At 40.3% G+C, this 17,267-nt stretch overlaps 1 protein-coding gene across 1 annotated transcript in view; it reads left to right on the top strand.

Moving 5' to 3' along the window:
• Nucleotides 1–17,267, top strand: part of AGBL4 (ATP/GTP binding protein-like 4) — a 1,996,071-nt gene that overhangs the window by 1,309,996 nt on the left and 668,808 nt on the right. The gene's annotated exons all lie outside the window — the stretch shown is intronic.

Below are 17,267 nucleotides of genomic sequence, written 5' to 3'. Positions count from 1 at the left end.
CAAACAGGTTTGTCCTGGAGAGGGTGAAGCCAGAATGTTCCCTGGAGTCAAGGATTCTGAAGCTTTGTCTGACATATTTTGGGCATGTTGCAAGGGGGGACTGGTCCTTGGAGAGGGACATTATGTTTGGCAGAGTGGAGGGGCGGCGAAGGAGAGGAAGACCTTTGATGAGATGGATCGATTCTGTGACTAGAGAGGTGGGAATACGTGTGTTTGAGATGGCTAGGTTGGCACAGGATAGAAGAGCGTATAGAGCTCTTGTACATAGGGCTGCTAGCACGTAACAACAACAACATAGTGTCCCTATGAACATCAGATCTGAACTCTGCCATATCCTGTGCCATCCTCCTCATCTCAGCCATACTACAGCCCTTTATTACAGTCACTGCATTGGTCATCTCATTGAGATTCCTCCTCTCCTTCACTGGCCTTCCATTTTTTTGAAAATTATGTCTTTCTCCACACACTGCCCCTCCTAGCAAAAGACTCAAAGTATGTAAGATGAAATTTCATCATTCTTTCTTCTAAGGAGCATCCTGGATACCCTCTCTCTAACACATATATGTTTGCTTTCATGGGATATTTAGTGCCCTTCTATAGCACCATGACTCAAAGGCATTACTTCTTCTTCTGAAATTTTTATTTACTGTCCAACTCTGAGATACATAGCAAATAATTGAAAAGACTGTGGCTTGGATCAGGTAAACCTTTTAAGGTTACATCCTTACTTGGCAGCAATTGTAAAAGTGCCTGACTGCAGACTTTCCCAGTGCAAGAGTACATCTTTTTTTATTTCTTGACTGCTGGTGTTAAAATGGTTGATTGTGGATCCAAGTGAGATTAAAAATTGACAATTTCTATCTTTTATCCATCAATCATGATGTTGCCTATTGACCCCATGGTGAGGATTTTTGCTTTCTTGATGCTGAAATGTAAACCATACTGAAGAAGACTGTATCCCTTAGTCTTTTACATCAAGCTCTTCAAGTCCTCTACACTTTCCACAAGCAAAGTTGTATGATCTTCATAATGCATGTTGTTGCTGAGGTTTCCTCCAATCCTGATGCCACATTCTTCTTCATAAAATCCAATTTTTCTGGAATATAGTAAGGGGGAAAATACAAAATCCTATTGTCAATAACAAAATAACAAAAAGGAAAAAATGAATTTGTTTTTCCTCATTAATGGAAGAATGAGGAATAAGAATGAACCCATAAAATTTAAAAATGCTGATGAAAAAATTGCTGCCGCAGTAACTTTAGTTGAGAAGTGATATAGTAAACAAATGGTAGTGTGTTGGCATTATGGAGGACAAGGAGTTCCTCCACAGTGACACGTGAGATAGAAGAGTGTGAGAGCTCAGATGCATGCATGTGAGTACATATGGTGGTGAAATCCTGCTCTGGACAGATTGCTTTTTTCAGTGAAATAGTGAGCAAAGTCATCTGTTTAGATCAATAAGGTCCCTAACCACATCTCTTGGAGATAAGTCTTATAAGATATATTATTGAAAGTTAGCTTGTTCACTGCTTCAATCATTAGTATTTACCAGGCAGTCACCAGCTCTGTGCCCTGTATGTAGGCTTGCAATTGGATTTACACAGTTTAGTGTAAGTGTAATGTGCTCTTAAGCAGACATGTGTGTAGAGAAGAGAAATAAGAAATAACTAAGCCTGTGAAAGGCATGCAATATTTTAGAATAAAGATGAAAACCAACTTAGCACTTAAATTATAAGAATACATATTTTTACAGGTGGAGAAAGAAGGAAAAGTAATTCTAACCCCAAGAAATGCCATGAGCTAAGTCTTAGAGGAGTAGCCAAAATCCTGAATATTTTGGGATAACCTCTGTCAAAAAGCAGGATTTGGGGGGTGGGGGAGGCAGAATTTATGACTATAAAGGTAGTTTCTACTGGGAAGGGCCTTGATTGTCAATCAGTCAGAGGAGTTTAGACAGTGAATATCCTTAAGATCATAAGCAGGGATGGGTATCTGGTGGAAAATAGGCTGGGAGAAGGAAGCTTGAATGGGGAAAGCCATGTTGGGGGGGGAGAGGACAGAGATCCTTCGATCAAGAGGAGGACGGGGAGTTTAGTGATGGAAGGATGTCCAGAATGGAATGCAAAAGAGTCTACAGTGGACGCTAAAGGGCCATTTCTCTCCGGGTTGTGAAGTAGCTCCCCATTGGCATGCAGAAAGCACTGCCCGCTTTAGTGCTTTTAATAAAAATGGAAAAGATGGGTTTGTGTGATGCTTTTAATCATTTTAGAATCGTAAAGAGCTCTGGGCTTTAGGGACCAGGATGGCCGTGGTGTGAACATAAATTAGCCTAACTGAGTAGCTAGTGCTGTTTATGGGCACTATTTGCTGTAAATTTGGTTCTGATGCTAGAAGCATGTGTCACCCTCACAGCTCTCATCCTCAGCACGCCACTTCCTGAAAACATCAGTGGCCTTGACTCCAAGTAAGGGGACTCATCGACTGCAAGACCCTAATCTGGCATTAATTGCTCACTCACTCTGAAAGTTGGGACTAATACCCTACATCCTTGAGAAGCCTTTTGTTTCCAACACTGATAATTCAGCAAAAATAGAGCCAGATGGAAAAACTTAAATGGAAAACAAACTGACAAAATTAACCTCTACTTCTGGGCTTTAAATCATCTACAGGTAGATGTGTGGCTCTGGCTCATTTGCTTTGAAATCTTAAAAAGGCTTGGGTAGGCCCAGGGCGGGACATTGGCTCTGCCCCTTTGCTAGCTGTGCAATCTTCAGTGAGACTTAGAACATCTCTAAGCCTCAACTCCTCTTTATAAAGGATGAATTATAATGTTTCCCATAGGATTGTTATAACATGGACATCATAGTTCTCCTGATACATTCCTGAGAGAGATATGGTGGTGTTGTGCAGACTTGCGCTGCTCACTTGAAGGCTTCACCTCCACAGTGAGCAATCTCTTTCTATCTGATTTACAGCCTCAGCCACCTAGTGGAGAATCTGCTATTACAAGTGGTTCCGACTCAATGACAATGAGCTTTTAAGTTCTGAATACATGTTTGGGCCATGGCAGATTCTCTGCAGACATTAGATCTCTTTCCTTGGTCTTGTGCTTACCTCTTTAGTAGAGATAAGCTACACTGACCCATTCTCTTTCTTTATAAACAGATTCTTTAATGGCCAAGAACATATTAACAAGGTATTTCTCTATAATACTAAACAAGTCAATGGCTCCTTAGTTGCCTGAGAATGAAATCCAAACTCCTAAGCAGGGTATATGGGAGGCTAGAATGAATGCCTTCTGGCCATTCAGTACAATCTCACAAATATCCCTCTTGTCTTCAAAACTCCAGGCATACTGAGATATTCCCCATGACCCACATGTATATGTGCTTTCCCATGCTTGAGTCTCTACTTCTACTTCTAAGAAGCCTCTGCCTATTACTCCTGATCCCATTCTGTCATTGCCATCTATGGACCTGCACCCACATTATGAGTAACCTGCCTATGATGCACCCAGTTGCAAATAACTGCTTTCATCTCTGAGATACTACCACATCCTTCAGGCATCTCACACACGCTTCTACTGACCTTAACAAGAGCTGATTTTAAAAAAAATAAAAAAAAAAAACAAAACAAGAGCTGATTTTGTATAGGCTTTTGCACTTCAGAATGGTAAAACCATGTGAAACGTCTTGGGACAAAGGAATGAAAGTGGAGCTGAATAGGTAGATGCCATTATATGTGAATAGAGAGAAATAAGGATGACAGGAGAAGAACCAATGCCCTTGAGAAGAGGTGTTGGGGAAGAGTACTGAACACCCCAAGGACTGCCGAAAGAATAAACAAATGAGTCTTGGAAGGAGTGCAAACAGAGTGTTCCTTGGAGGAAAAGATTGTGAAACTTCATCTCACATATTTTGGGTCATGCTGTTAGGAGGGACCAGTCTTTGGAAAGGAACATCATGATTGGAAAGGTGGAGAATCAGTGAAAGAGAGGGAGACCCTGCACATGATAGATTGATACAATAGCTAACAATGGGCTCGAAGTATATCATAAATGATGAGGATCACACAGGCCAGGGCAAGGTTTATATCTGTTCATATAGTTTCTATGAGTCATAATCAACTCATCAGTACCTAACATCAACAGTACATCCATGGCTGATTGAGCTTCCTGAGGATGCCTTCAAAGGAGTGCACCCCTCAACACCTCATTCCCTACTATCACATTTGACACCTTAAAACAAAACAAAACAAACACAACCCAAAAAACCCACACTGTAGAGTTAAGAAATGATAGTTCAGAATCAAGAAGTGATAAAGCACCATGGGTCTAGGTATTTTTTCCCCCCACTGTGACACATTACCTCATCCACCAACATTCATTAAACAGCAACCTTTGAAGTCAGGCTGTGTGTTAGACGTGGCTGTTTGTGGGGGTACAGTGCTACAGAGGCTCATACTCTGAAGGACTGTACACAGGGAATTTGGTGCTCAATGACATAATAGGTAAAAAATTTGTTGTCAACCCAAAGACGTGGCTCAAATCCATGAGGTGGTCCACAAGAGAGAGATGAGCAGTCTTCCTAAGCAAAATATTATGTTGTTGTTGTTGTTGTTATGTGCCTTCGAGTCATTTGCTACTCATAGCGACCCTATGTACAACAGCCCTAAACCCTGCTCTATCCTGTGCCAATCTCATTGCCTCCAACACACCCATCCCGATTACCCCAGTCACTGAATCAATCCACCTGATAGAGGGTCTTCCCCTCCTGCGCTGTCCCTCCACTCTGCCCAGCATGATGTCCCTCTCCAAAGACCTGTCTCTCCTTACAACATGTCCAAAGTATGTCAGGCGAAGCCCCAGAATCCTTGCCTCCAAGGAGCAGCCTGGCTTAACCCTCTCTAGGATGAATCTATTTGTTTTCTTGCCAGTCCATGGTACATTCAGTACTCTTCTCCAGCACCACAGCTCAAAGGCGTCAATTCTCCTTCTATCCTCCCTAGTCATTGTCCAACTCTCTGATGCCTAACAAGTGATTGCAAAAACCTTAGTCTCCAGAGAGACACCATTGCTCTTGAGTACTTTAGAGAGGTCTCTAACTGCAGACTTTCCCATCGCAATACGTTTTTTTATTTCCTGGCTACTGGTGCCAAGAGTGTTGACCGTGGAGCCAAGCAAACTGAAGCTGTGAACAATCTCAATCTCTTCACCATCCATCCTGATGCTACCGATTGGTCCAGTGGTGAGAATTTTTGTCTTCTGGACATTGAGCCTCAGTCCATATTGAAGGCTGCAGTCCTTGACCCTCTGCAGTAAGTGCATGAGGTCCTCCTCAGTTTCAGCAAGCAGGGTTGTGTCATCTGCATAACGCAGATTGTTGATAGATCATCCACTAACCCTAACGCCACGCTTCTCCTCATAGAGCCCAGCCTCTCGGATAATCTGCTCTGCATACAGGTTGAAAAGGTATGGAGACAGGACACATCCCTGGTGTACACCCTTCCCAATTTTGAACCATGTAGTGTTACCCTGCTCTGTTCTGACTACTGCCTCTTGGTCCAAGTATAGGTTTCACATTAGCACGATTAAATGTTCTGGGATTCCCATTCTTCTCAGAGTCAGCCACAGTTTGTTATGATCCATGCAGTCAAATGCCTTTGCATAATCAATGAAACACAGATAGACATTTTTCTGGTATTCTCTGCCTCTGAAAACCCACTGAAGCGTCAGTTATGGCCCTTTGGTTCCAACTCAACAGTACATGACAATAACAGCAACAGTGGCCATCTTCAAATTCTTTGAGTTTTATCTTTGAATTTTTGTTCTGTGATTCTATTAGGATATAAAAGCATATATCACGGGCTTAGAGAAACAGTTATGTAATGTTATACCTTTAACGGACAGGTCTTGAGCCACTGACTCCTTACACTCTGGTACCCTGGGCCTCTTGTTGGCCTTTCCTTCCCTAAAAGCATAATATTGTTCTGCAGGCAACATGGCAGAGGCATCTTCTCATCCACCCTAATTCAGATACTTAAATTATCTCTGTGTGAGGATTGCGGTAGACTTGAGGAATGCCTTCTACTGTGGATTGAGGGATGATGAGAAAGGAAGATACCTGGCTTGACTTCCTTGCCCCTGAGACTCGATGTGTCTCTCTGGCAGCTAGCAGGAAAGGAAATCAAGCAACCAGTGTGCCTTGTCCACATAGGATTGAGACTCAGAGCAACACCGCTGGCACTTGAGACAGCCAACATTCACCCTCAGCTTTCATGATGCCCAAAGAGCGTGACATTAAATAAAAAGTAAAAATTCTAAGAGCATATAACCACTTAAAAGAGAAACAACAGAAGAAGAAAAAAACTTTCTCTTTTACGACCTTTAAAGGCATTTCTTCCCTGCTTTATGTATTATGAGTGCCATAGTTTCATTTTATACTGCTGCAAATTATGTAGCCAGCCTTGTTGCTAAATCCCGGGACTGGGCACTGAGGATGTCAATTTGAATAATAGACTTGCAAAGTTGGCCTTCAAAATTAGACTAAATAGGAGAACTGACAAAAGTTTTCTGTGACGGACAATAGAGTCAATATTTGAGGCTTTGCAAACCAAATAACCTCCGTCACAACCACTCAGGTCTGTCTTTGTGGTCAAAAGCACTGTAGACAATATACAAACAAATGAGTGTGGCTGCATTCCAATAAAACTTTATTTATGGACACTGAAATTTGAATGCCATGTAATTTTCACATGACACAAAATGGTATTTCTCTTTTGATTTATTTCCACACAAGTAAAATTTAAAAACCATTCCCCCCCCCCCCAACTGTGGGTTGTGTGAAAATAGGATGCCATCCAGACTTGGCCAGCAAACGGCAGTTTCCTAGTGATCCAGTTTCCTTGATGATCTCTAATGACCTCTTGGCACTCATCCAGCCAAGTCCCAGAAAGCAGGGCCTTTGTGCCCATTCTCCGTGCCTTTGTTTTGCTTATGTCTCCATCTTTGTCACTGAAGTCCCATTCTTGCTTTCCCTTTTACTCTCGCCATATACACATGCACTCCAAACACACGCATCACCTCTGATGTAAAAAGCCATTGATGCATCCATCTCAGCACAAGCCTTCTCTTTTCAACTGGTCTAAGCACTAGAGCCAATGCTTTATCTCCACAGGGGGCCAGCTGCCAGTTCTTCTTTGCCTTGTAATTACAAAGCCACTGAAGCAGAGATAAGGGATGATCTGATGTAGTGTTCTACTTGCAGAGAAAAAAATATTGACATGTTTAAGGACACCATAGGCAAATAAAGAAACGTATGTCTTCTAGTTTTCACTCTATCTCCGCATGTACATCTTTGTAAATGTGTTTTCTGAATAGGATAAAAATAGAGTATTCCTAGGAACCATGGACAATTGATACCATCTGCCATCCGCCACACATAGGAGCTGACTCAGGAAAGAAAAGATTTGCTTTAGAGAGATTACAATGTTTTATAAGGACACTGCAAATAATTTTTATTTTCATGATCACCTACTGTGTGTCCATAGTTAGAAGGTTTGGGAGGCAAGAAGTATGACTTAATGAAAAGAATAAGCTCTGGAACCAATCACACTTGAATTTTAATTCCTGAGCATGTAACTTTTAACTATATTGCCTAGAAAAAAGTAACCGAACCATTTGAACTACAGTTTTCTCACTTGTATAATGATGGCACTATGTCTGTTTCAGAATTGTTAATACTAGAGCTTTGATCAAGAGAGATAAAGCACAAAGTGCCACGTTCAACTAATGCTAGGCACCTTGACTCATGAAAACCCCACACACAATGGGACCGGATTGCCAGGCTTTTCTTTATAGCCTGTCTTGTTTGGAAGGACAGCTGGAACCTGTTCAATGGCGTAGCAATACTAAGCCTCCACGAACACACTAGTCAGAGTTGGGCTTTCAAAGCATTACGAAGAAATGGAAACCAAGTCTCAATCATAGAAAATAACTTCCTCTAACTCATCACTGGCCTCCATGTAATGATGGTTGTTGTTGTGTGCCTTCGAGCTAGAATTGACTCATAGCTGACCCTCCCATGGGTTTTCAGAGGCAGCAAATTACATGGGAAAAGATTGCTTATCTTTCGTTTGCAGAACAGTTGGTAGATTCAAACCACATGCTTGGGTTGGCAGCATTTCTTAACTACACAGCCACCAGAGTTCCCTTCAACAGTAGTTTAATGAAGTTCTTGTTGTTGTTATGTGCTGTCAAGTTGTCTGTGACTCATAGTGACCCTATGTACAACAGCCCTATACTCTCCTCTATCTTGTGCCAGTCTTACTGTTTCTTACACACCCCAGTCACCCCATTACCCCAGATGGATGAATCAATCCATCTCATCGAGGGTCTTCCTCTCTTGTGCTGTCCCTCCATCCTCCCAAGCATGATAAGTTTGATGATAGGTGCTAAAACTCTAGAGCTAAAAAAATTGAATATAGAAAAGAAAATTAGAAGGTAGAGCTAAAAAAAAAAGGCAGAGCCAAAAGTTAATTAAGCCCAGTTATGATTGAAAAACACGCACTTTCTCCGCTTTTCTATATGTAGTTGGTAAAGTAGGTATTATGGAGCCAAGAAACTGTAGAAGAGGGGGAGATTAATAGCTGATGAAACAAAACCTTGATCTACTACATATAATGCCTTATCTATCATTTGTGGGAGATTTGATGCTTGTTTTATTGATTTTTTTAAGCTAGTCATCCAATGAGCATCCAACAGCTTTAAATAGCTATTAAAAAAGAACATTTCAAAAATTCCTTAACCTCTTTGATCACCACCTGTTTGTCAGCTATGTAGCTTCTTCTGATTTTGCTAGTTTTTAATTTATTAAAATGTATGTTTTGACATCTATTATGTGTCATAATCTATAATAAGATTTGAAGCTACTATGCTATACATAGGGTAAAGTGTAGAAATTATCAAACAATATCATTACTATCACATCAAGCAAAATTCTGCCAAAAATTATCCAAATATAACTGGAGCATCACATCAACAGAGAACTGCCAGGTGTGCAGACTGGGTTTAGAGGAGACCATGGTACTAGGGATCTTATAGCTAATGTTAGATGGATGTTGGCTGAAAGCAGAGAATACCAGAGAAATATCTTTCTGTGTTTCATTGACTAAGAAAAGGCTTCAATATGGATTGAAGTTCAATATCAAGAAGGCAAAGATTTTTACCACTCAGCCAATTGGCAGCATCATAATAGAAGGAGAAGAGATTGAGGTTGTCAGAACTTCAGCTTCCTTGGCTTCACAATCAACACTCTTTATACCAACAGCCAAGAAATCACAAGATTAATTGCATTTGGAAAATCATCTATCAGGGACCACTCCAGAGTACTGAGGAGCAATGATGTCAGTCTAGGGAATAAGGTGTATCTGATCCAGGACGTTATCTTAGTAATTACTTGCTATGCATCAGAGGGCTGGATAATGACTAAGGATGATGGAAGAAGAATTGATGCCTTTGAGTTATGGTGCTGGAGAAGAGTATCAAACACAGCATGAACCACCAGGAGAACAAGAAGGCACTTTGTGCTTTATGTCTCTTATCTTGGAGAGGGTGAAGCCAAGTTTCTCCTTGCAGGCAACAATTTTGAAGCTCCATCTCACATACTTTGGGCATGTGGCCAGTCCTTGGAGAGGGATATCATGCTTGGGAGGGTGGAGGAACAGCATGAAAGAGAAAGACCCCAGATGAGATGGTTTGACATAATAACTGGGATGCTGGGATGAGGTGTGTCAGGGCCAGTGAGACTAGCTTAGAACAGGGCAGGATTCAGAGCACTTGTACACAGGGTTTCTGTGAGTCGCAGGTGACTCAATAGCACATATGAACAATAACTCATCAAATGTGTCAGAGAAAACTTGCTTGTAGAGAGAAATAACCTATAACGTGATGTTTGAAACAGGAATGAATGGTAGCAAACCAAGGAAGGATGGAGGCAGAAAGGATCACTCCAGTAAAAGAAACCATATGTCAGAAGATAGGGAGGCAAGAGGAGAAGTGAACAAAAGAGGTGAGCAGTCTAGCTGAAGCCTCCAATGGAGTCCGGAAACATGGAGACTTAAAGAGGCAGACAAGACTAGCATAACCACCTTACATCATTTTCTACATCCTTACTGGGCTCATTGGTAATTGTAAGGAGGACAACAGCATGAGAAGTTTTCATTTTTTGAACCTTCACTCAGGTTGTGATGTGGAAAATGGTTGACAGTAAGTGAAATTAAAATGAAAACAGATTCATAGCTATGTGATCACAGATAAATTCCTTTGTACTTCTAATCTCAATGTTTTCCTTACTCATAAAATAGGATTATAAAACAATCCTCATAAAACTGTGAGGCTTAAGTGCATCAGTGAAAGGACACTGCCGAGTCCTATTTCCACAGTCACGTTTATTTCACAGTAAGTGCTTGCCTATCTCCAATTAGCCTCCCTGCCCCCCAAAAGAAGAAGATATTAGTAAACTCTGAAATGCATAGCACATTGTATAGTCTTACCAGAGTTTAAGAATGCTGTCATCTATTACCTTCTTACTGTATACATAACAGAACTATGTTCAGTTAAGTACTCAACAGTCTAAACCTAAAGTTGACTGACTCTTGTCTACTGAAAACATAAAATATTTGTTGTTAGATAGCGTTAAGTTTGTTCCAATTCGCAGTGACCTGGGTACAACAGTACAAAGCACTGGCTGCTCTTGAGTCATCCTCACAGTTGCCATTGTGCATGAGCCCATTGTCACAGTTTTTGTATCAATTTATATTATGGGGGACCTTCCTCTTTTTCACTGATCATCTACTTTACCAAGTATGATGTCCTTCAGACATTGGCCCCTCCTGTATGGAAGACAAAGTTCCTCTGTTCTCATTTCTAAGGAGCAATCTAATTGCACTTCCTTTCAGACAAATGTGTGTGTGCTTTTGGTATTTTGTGACCCAGTCCATATTCTTTACTAACACTCAATGATATTAGTATCTCTGGAGGAGATGACTACTCCTCAGGATCCTAAACACAGAAACATAACCTAAAACAAGTATTTCTTTCAAATTCTTAAGAGAAACATATTTACAGAGGGCAATAGAGGGCAACATAAAATAACACTGAAGATTCTTGGCCTGTATTTCTGACAGACATTCTTTTGACCAGACCAAAATAGTCAATGTGGCTTCCTTCCCTCAAGCACCATGAGAGATTCCCTTCAGCCTTCCCTGAGGGTGAGAAAAATGCTTCTTTCTTAGTAGAGAAATGTCTTGGACCAGTCCCTTTCCTGTAGCATCTTGAAAGAGGAAGAAGCTAGGAGGATCATGGGGGGGAAAGGCTGCTCTTTTGCACAGTGGCTCAATCAGAGCCCTTTCATTCTTAAAGAGGATATTATCTATCGCTACAGAATGTATTAAAAGAGGAGAGTAACTCATAGTATCCTAAAACTGTCATGAAACTATACTAACACTATTTGATATGTGTTTTTAAATTTTACTAATATCTACTTCTTTTTGTCTCAAAACATTTTTTGAAAGAACTCTTTATATAGGGAAAACATTTAGGGGCTAAGATCACATTTGTTGCCAAGTCAAGCTTAAGTGGAAATTTTCAGTACACCAACAATGGTGAGCCCAGAGTAAGAAAGGTAGTTATCTCTGAAAGTCTAAAATGCAAACAGAGCTAAAAGCTTAATGCTCAGAAGATAAATGTGAAAGGTCTTTTCCTATTAGTATAGGAAATACAATGAATAATTTAATAATGCAAAAAGTGTCAAACCCCACCAAATCATCTTGGGAGGAAAAAAAGACAAAATAGTCACATAGCATATGATAAATATTAGCAAAAAATATTTTATATGTTATACTACCCCATGAAGGCAAGGCTCCAGTAAAATTTTTATCTCACATACTATTCATGGATGTGTAAAATGGAATGATCCTACTGGAAAGCAATGTGGTGCTGTGCTTCAGGAATAATAAAAAGGTACATATGTTCTGACCCAGTAATCCCACACTTGGGTATTCATCCCACAGAAATAATGTAATCCAAATGAAGGAAAATGCTATATGCAGGAGCATGTTTATTATAATGTAATTTATAATAACAAAATAATAACTTCAATGTCCTATTTTTAAATAGACTACACACTTTCACTAAATGTTACATTATGAAGTCATTAAAATAACATTCACACAACTGTTTAATACTATCGTAAAACTTTTTGTGAAATAACATAACCTAAAACGAACCATATAGAAAACAGTGAAGTCATATTTTTGCCATGATTACATCTTTTAATTTGATATGTAATTATAACCCATGTGCTACAAGCATATGCTGTTCTTAGACAAGAACTAAAAAAACAACATGGAAAAGTAGACATTGCCTGATTTGTTGAGAATTTGAGCAACTTTTTTCTTAGTCTTGATACTGTTATTATTTTAATTATGTGTAAGTTATTATTGATATTGTTGTTGTTATATGCTATTGAGTTGCCTGTGACTCATAGTGACCCTTTGTACAATAGCTCTGAACTCTCCCCTATCCTGAGCTAGTCTCATTGACTCCAACACATTGACTCTCATTGCCCCAGTCACTTAATGTATCAATTCATCTTATCCAGGTTCTTTCGAAACTGTGCTGTCCCTCCACCCTTCCAAGCATGATGTTCTTCTCTAAGGACTAGCCCCTCCTGGCCACATGCCTAATGTTTGTGAGATGGAGTTTCAAAATCAAAATCCTTGCCTCCAAGGAGCAACTTGGCATCACCCTCTCTAAGATAGACCTGTTTGTTTTCTTGATGGTCTATGGTAAATTCAATAGAAAGAGCATTTTTTTAAGAGAATGTACTTCATAGTCAAATAGACCTCCTTGCTTACTAGCGATGTGTCTTTAAGTGTTTATATAGCTTTGTAAACTTTAGTTTCCTCACCCATTAATACCCAAATGCTGATAGTAGAGGGAGTATAAAATGAGTAACATAAATATAAAACTTGTTACCTTGTAGATGCTCAATAAAAGTTTTTATGTTAACTCTTTCTTAGAATCATTGTCAATTAAAAACCCACATACAAATACACATATAATCTAAATATATGTGTATTAAATGTAAAAATTAGGAAATTGAGACAAAGAAAAAATATATTCTCAGTAAATGTTAATTTCCATCACTCTCCAGTTCCTCTTTATGGAAGTGTAATGAGATTTAAGAATATTCTAGCTAGGTTATTTATAAATCATATATGAGTTATGCTTATTATTCAAAACATGTTTTTAAATTTTTTCCAAAGCATGTCTTTTAATAGAAGAAAAATCTTGCCAGACCTCATTTAACTCCTGTAAACACACATGCACACACTAGTGCACTTCTCTCATCAGACTTAAAGAGGCTTTTCCTGAATTCCAAGAAAACAACATTTTGGTGTAATTTGTTGCTTTGATTGGGGATTTGCTTTATTGAGGTCAATACAGTTTCTTTCACCATGTAACAAAAGGTATCATTTTGTTTTTAATTATAAGTTGTTGCTGTGCATTGCTTTTATTTGGCGAAGATGTTTGTTTCAGGAAAATTAATTTAGACAGTTCCATTTTTCAAGCAACAATACCTTCTGAATCAGACTAACAAAGAACAATTAGATCTGGATTCTTTCCCCACCATCAAGCTGGCCTTGTCTTCTGGAGAGCCCTGGTCAATCACTGTGGAAACAAGCTTCCAAGAGCGGCAGTCAAATGTAGAAAATAGACTTTTATGGCCTGGCACTTTTACTTCCTGAAATATATATAACTTCAGCATTACTGGATCAGAATTACTGAAGTGCTGAAGCATTACTCTGGCTGGGCAGGAACACAGATTAATGCTGCCACACTTTGAGTGCCAGAGTTTTATTCGGAATGTCATGAATTTTTCACAGGAACTCCACAGCTTCGTGCAATTTAACAAACATGACTGAGAGCTTGCTAGGTGCTGAGTTCGTTCAGTGATAGGAGCCGGAGGTACTGATGTGATCATACCATGTCCACGCCCGCAAGAGCTCACAGGTGCTACTCAGAAAGAGAATTACAATGCACAGTGATAATGTCTGTGCTCAAGGGTAGCAAAGTTGCTGAGGGGGACATGAAGAGGCACCTATCCTGGCCTGGAGAAGCAGTGAGGGCCTCCAGAAGGTGATGATTCAAGAAGTGATATATATAAATAGAGAGGAAGGACTTTGTAAGTATGAGACTTAGAATTAAAAAGAAACGTCTTAAAAAAAAAAAGAAAAAAAAAAAAAGAAACGTCTTATCTGAAGTTCTACTATTTACACAGACATTACTTGCCAAATATTAGGCTAGTTTACCAGTCAATGAGTCAGTGAATCTCTTTCAAATCTTGAATAGTCTTGTCTGTGGTCTTTCGGCTGGTTTGTAGGTCAGAATCATCTTGTCTGTAGTGGTTTAGCTAGTTTGTAGTTCAGAGAAGACAAATTACGGGCTTATTTCATACAGTAAGTAAGTGGTAAAGCTGGGGCAAGAACAACCAAGTGTTTCACATCTGCTGTTCCATTCTGTCTTTTCCACATTCTTTGAGAAGTGACTACAAACTCCTTTGCAATCTTGCTGAATCTGAAGTGGAATGTGAAATACAAAGATTGTATTGAACCATTACTTGATTGATAGAATCTTTGTAGAAGTAACAACTACCAAATCTTTTCAATTTTAGGACCTTTGTGCCTTTTGTGACCTGGACCTTAATGGTGTCAAAAATATGATATTTTGCCCGTGTTCTATTGGGCTTTAAATTTTATCTTTAAAAGATATGGCTCTGCTTGCATGCCACTGATGATCTGGGGCAGATCCTATCACCTTGGGCCACAAAGTGCTTTTTTTTTAAGGCCTAAAGGAGGAGATTTTCTATCAGTCTCAATCCAGAAAGGGTTGAGATTCTATACTTTAATGGTTGTGATTGGTATTGTTTTTTGTTGTTTTTTTCTTGTTATGTTTCATTTCTGGTCTTTCTCTTAACCATTGGATGCCTTGTAATTTGAGTTTTCCTTTGTGCATCAATTGTTAAAAAGCTTAAAACCACACTGAGGTCCCTTTCTCTAGAAAGCAGACAGGAGTTGTGACTTAAGTCCTTCCACCTCATGTTTTTAAAAAATTACTTTTGGTTAGTTCACTAGTACAAGTTTCTTCAAATTGTTGTTGTTGTTGTTATGTGCTGTCGAGTCGCTTGCGACTCATAACGACCCTACGTACAACAGCCCTAAACTCTGCTCTGTCCTGTGCCAATCGCACTGTCTCTGACACTCCCATCCCAATTATCCCAGTCACTGAATCAATCCACCTCATAGAGGGCCTTCCTCTCCTGCGCTGTCCCTCCACCCTCCCAAGCATGATGTCCTTCTCCAAGGACTGGTCTCTCCTCACAACATGTCCAAAATATGTTAGACAGGGCCTCAGAATCCTTGCCTCCAAGGAGCAGCCCAGTTTAATCCTTTCCAGGATGAATCTGTTTGTTTTTCTAGCAGTCCGTGGTACTCTCAATACTCTTCTCCAGCACCACAGCTCAAAGGCATCAATTCTCCTTCTATGCTCCTTGGTCATTGTCCAACTCTCTGATGCATAACAAGTGATTGCGAAGACCATGGCCTGTATCAGGCGCACCTTAGTCTCCAGAGAGACACCATTGCTCTTCAGTACTTTGGAGAGGTCCCTAACAGCAGACTTTCCCATGGCAATGCGCCTTTTAATTTCCTGGCTGCTGGTGCCAAGACTGTTGACTGTGGAGCCAAGCAAATTAAAGCTATGTACAATCTCAATCTCTTCACCATCCATCCTGATGCTGCCAATTGGTCCAGTGGTGAGAATCTTTGTCTTCTTAACATTGAGCCTCAATCCATATTGTAGGCTGCAGTCCTTGACCCTCTGCAGCAGGCGCTTCAGGTCCTCTTCAGTTTCAGCAAGCAGGGTTGTGTCATCCGCATAACGCAGATTGCTGATAAATCGTCCACCAATCTTGACCCCACTTATCTCCTCATAGAGCCCAGCCTCCTGGATAATCTGTTCTGCATATAGTTTGAAAAGGTATGGAGAAAGGATGCATCCTTGGTGTACTGTTGGTATTGTGAGAGGTCATTGAGTTAACTACATCTCACTGTGGCCTGATGTGCAACAATATCTTCCCAGTGCTACACCAGCCTCGCAACTGCTGCATTGCCTGTGCTCACCACTGCAACCACTCTGTCCATCCCACACATTGAGGAGCCTCTATTCCTGGACTCTACTTTATCAAACGGCTTTTGTTTGGACAGCTCTCCTTTTCTAGACAGTGACATGCATCGCTTCTTTTCAGTCTGCTAAAGTAGACAGGCAAACATCAGGCCATCCCAAAGTCACATGGTTTGAATTCATCAGCTGATCCTGGAGAGAAAGAGACATGACTTCTTCCAGTGTGACTTACTGGGAATCTGCTGGAGCGTCAACTATGAGTCAGTGCTGACTCAATGATACGTAACAACACCATCCTTTTCCAGACACGGAGGTTTAGGCATGCGTCTCTTATATTCAGCCTATTAAAGCAGACAAGCAAACATATGACAGGCTCTCTCCTCTTCTCTGGCACCAATTTCCTTTTCTTGAAAATAAAATAGTTGAGGTAGATTATCTTCAAGTCCTTCCCACTTGGCAGTCATGACTTTGGGAAAGTAACCTAACCTCCCAAATCTTGGTTTCCTTATTTGTTATCATAAAATGGGGAGAGGGCAGTAGGAGCCTCAACAAATCCTTGTAAGAATTGGCACACTATAAATGCTTAGTAAATGGTTGTTGCACTAGCCACTGCTGCTGTTCATTCAAATGCCAAAATGTCTCTTTTTGTGTGTGTTCTTCTCTCTACTTCACTTGTCCTAAGTATAGGCCACTAGACTCTAAACTAAGATGATCCTTTAAAAAACCCTAAGGATAGGAGAGCTCTGGTGGCATAGTGGCAAGAAGCGGCACAGCAATCCAAGAGGTGCATGGTTTGAATCCACCAGATGCTCTACTGGAGAAGGAGGGACAATCTCCTCTTGTACAAGTCAGATCTGATTTGACAGCACACACAATACCCTGAGGATAAAAGCCACTTGCGTTTGAATCCACCAGATGCTCTGCTGGAGAAGGGGGGACAATCTCCTCCTATACCAGGCAGATCCTATTTGATGGTACATGCACAAAAATAATAATAAAAGAAATCAGTGTAAATACATACATA

This window comes from Elephantulus edwardii, unplaced genomic scaffold (assembly GCF_000299155.1).
Source record: "Elephantulus edwardii isolate Elephantulus edwardi_28Jun2011 unplaced genomic scaffold, EleEdw1.0 scaffold00005, whole genome shotgun sequence".
Taxonomy (NCBI): domain Eukaryota; kingdom Metazoa; phylum Chordata; class Mammalia; order Macroscelidea; family Macroscelididae; genus Elephantulus; species Elephantulus edwardii.
The sequence above is the reverse complement of the archived record's forward strand: the minus strand, read 5'-3'. Positions and strand labels throughout refer to the sequence as shown.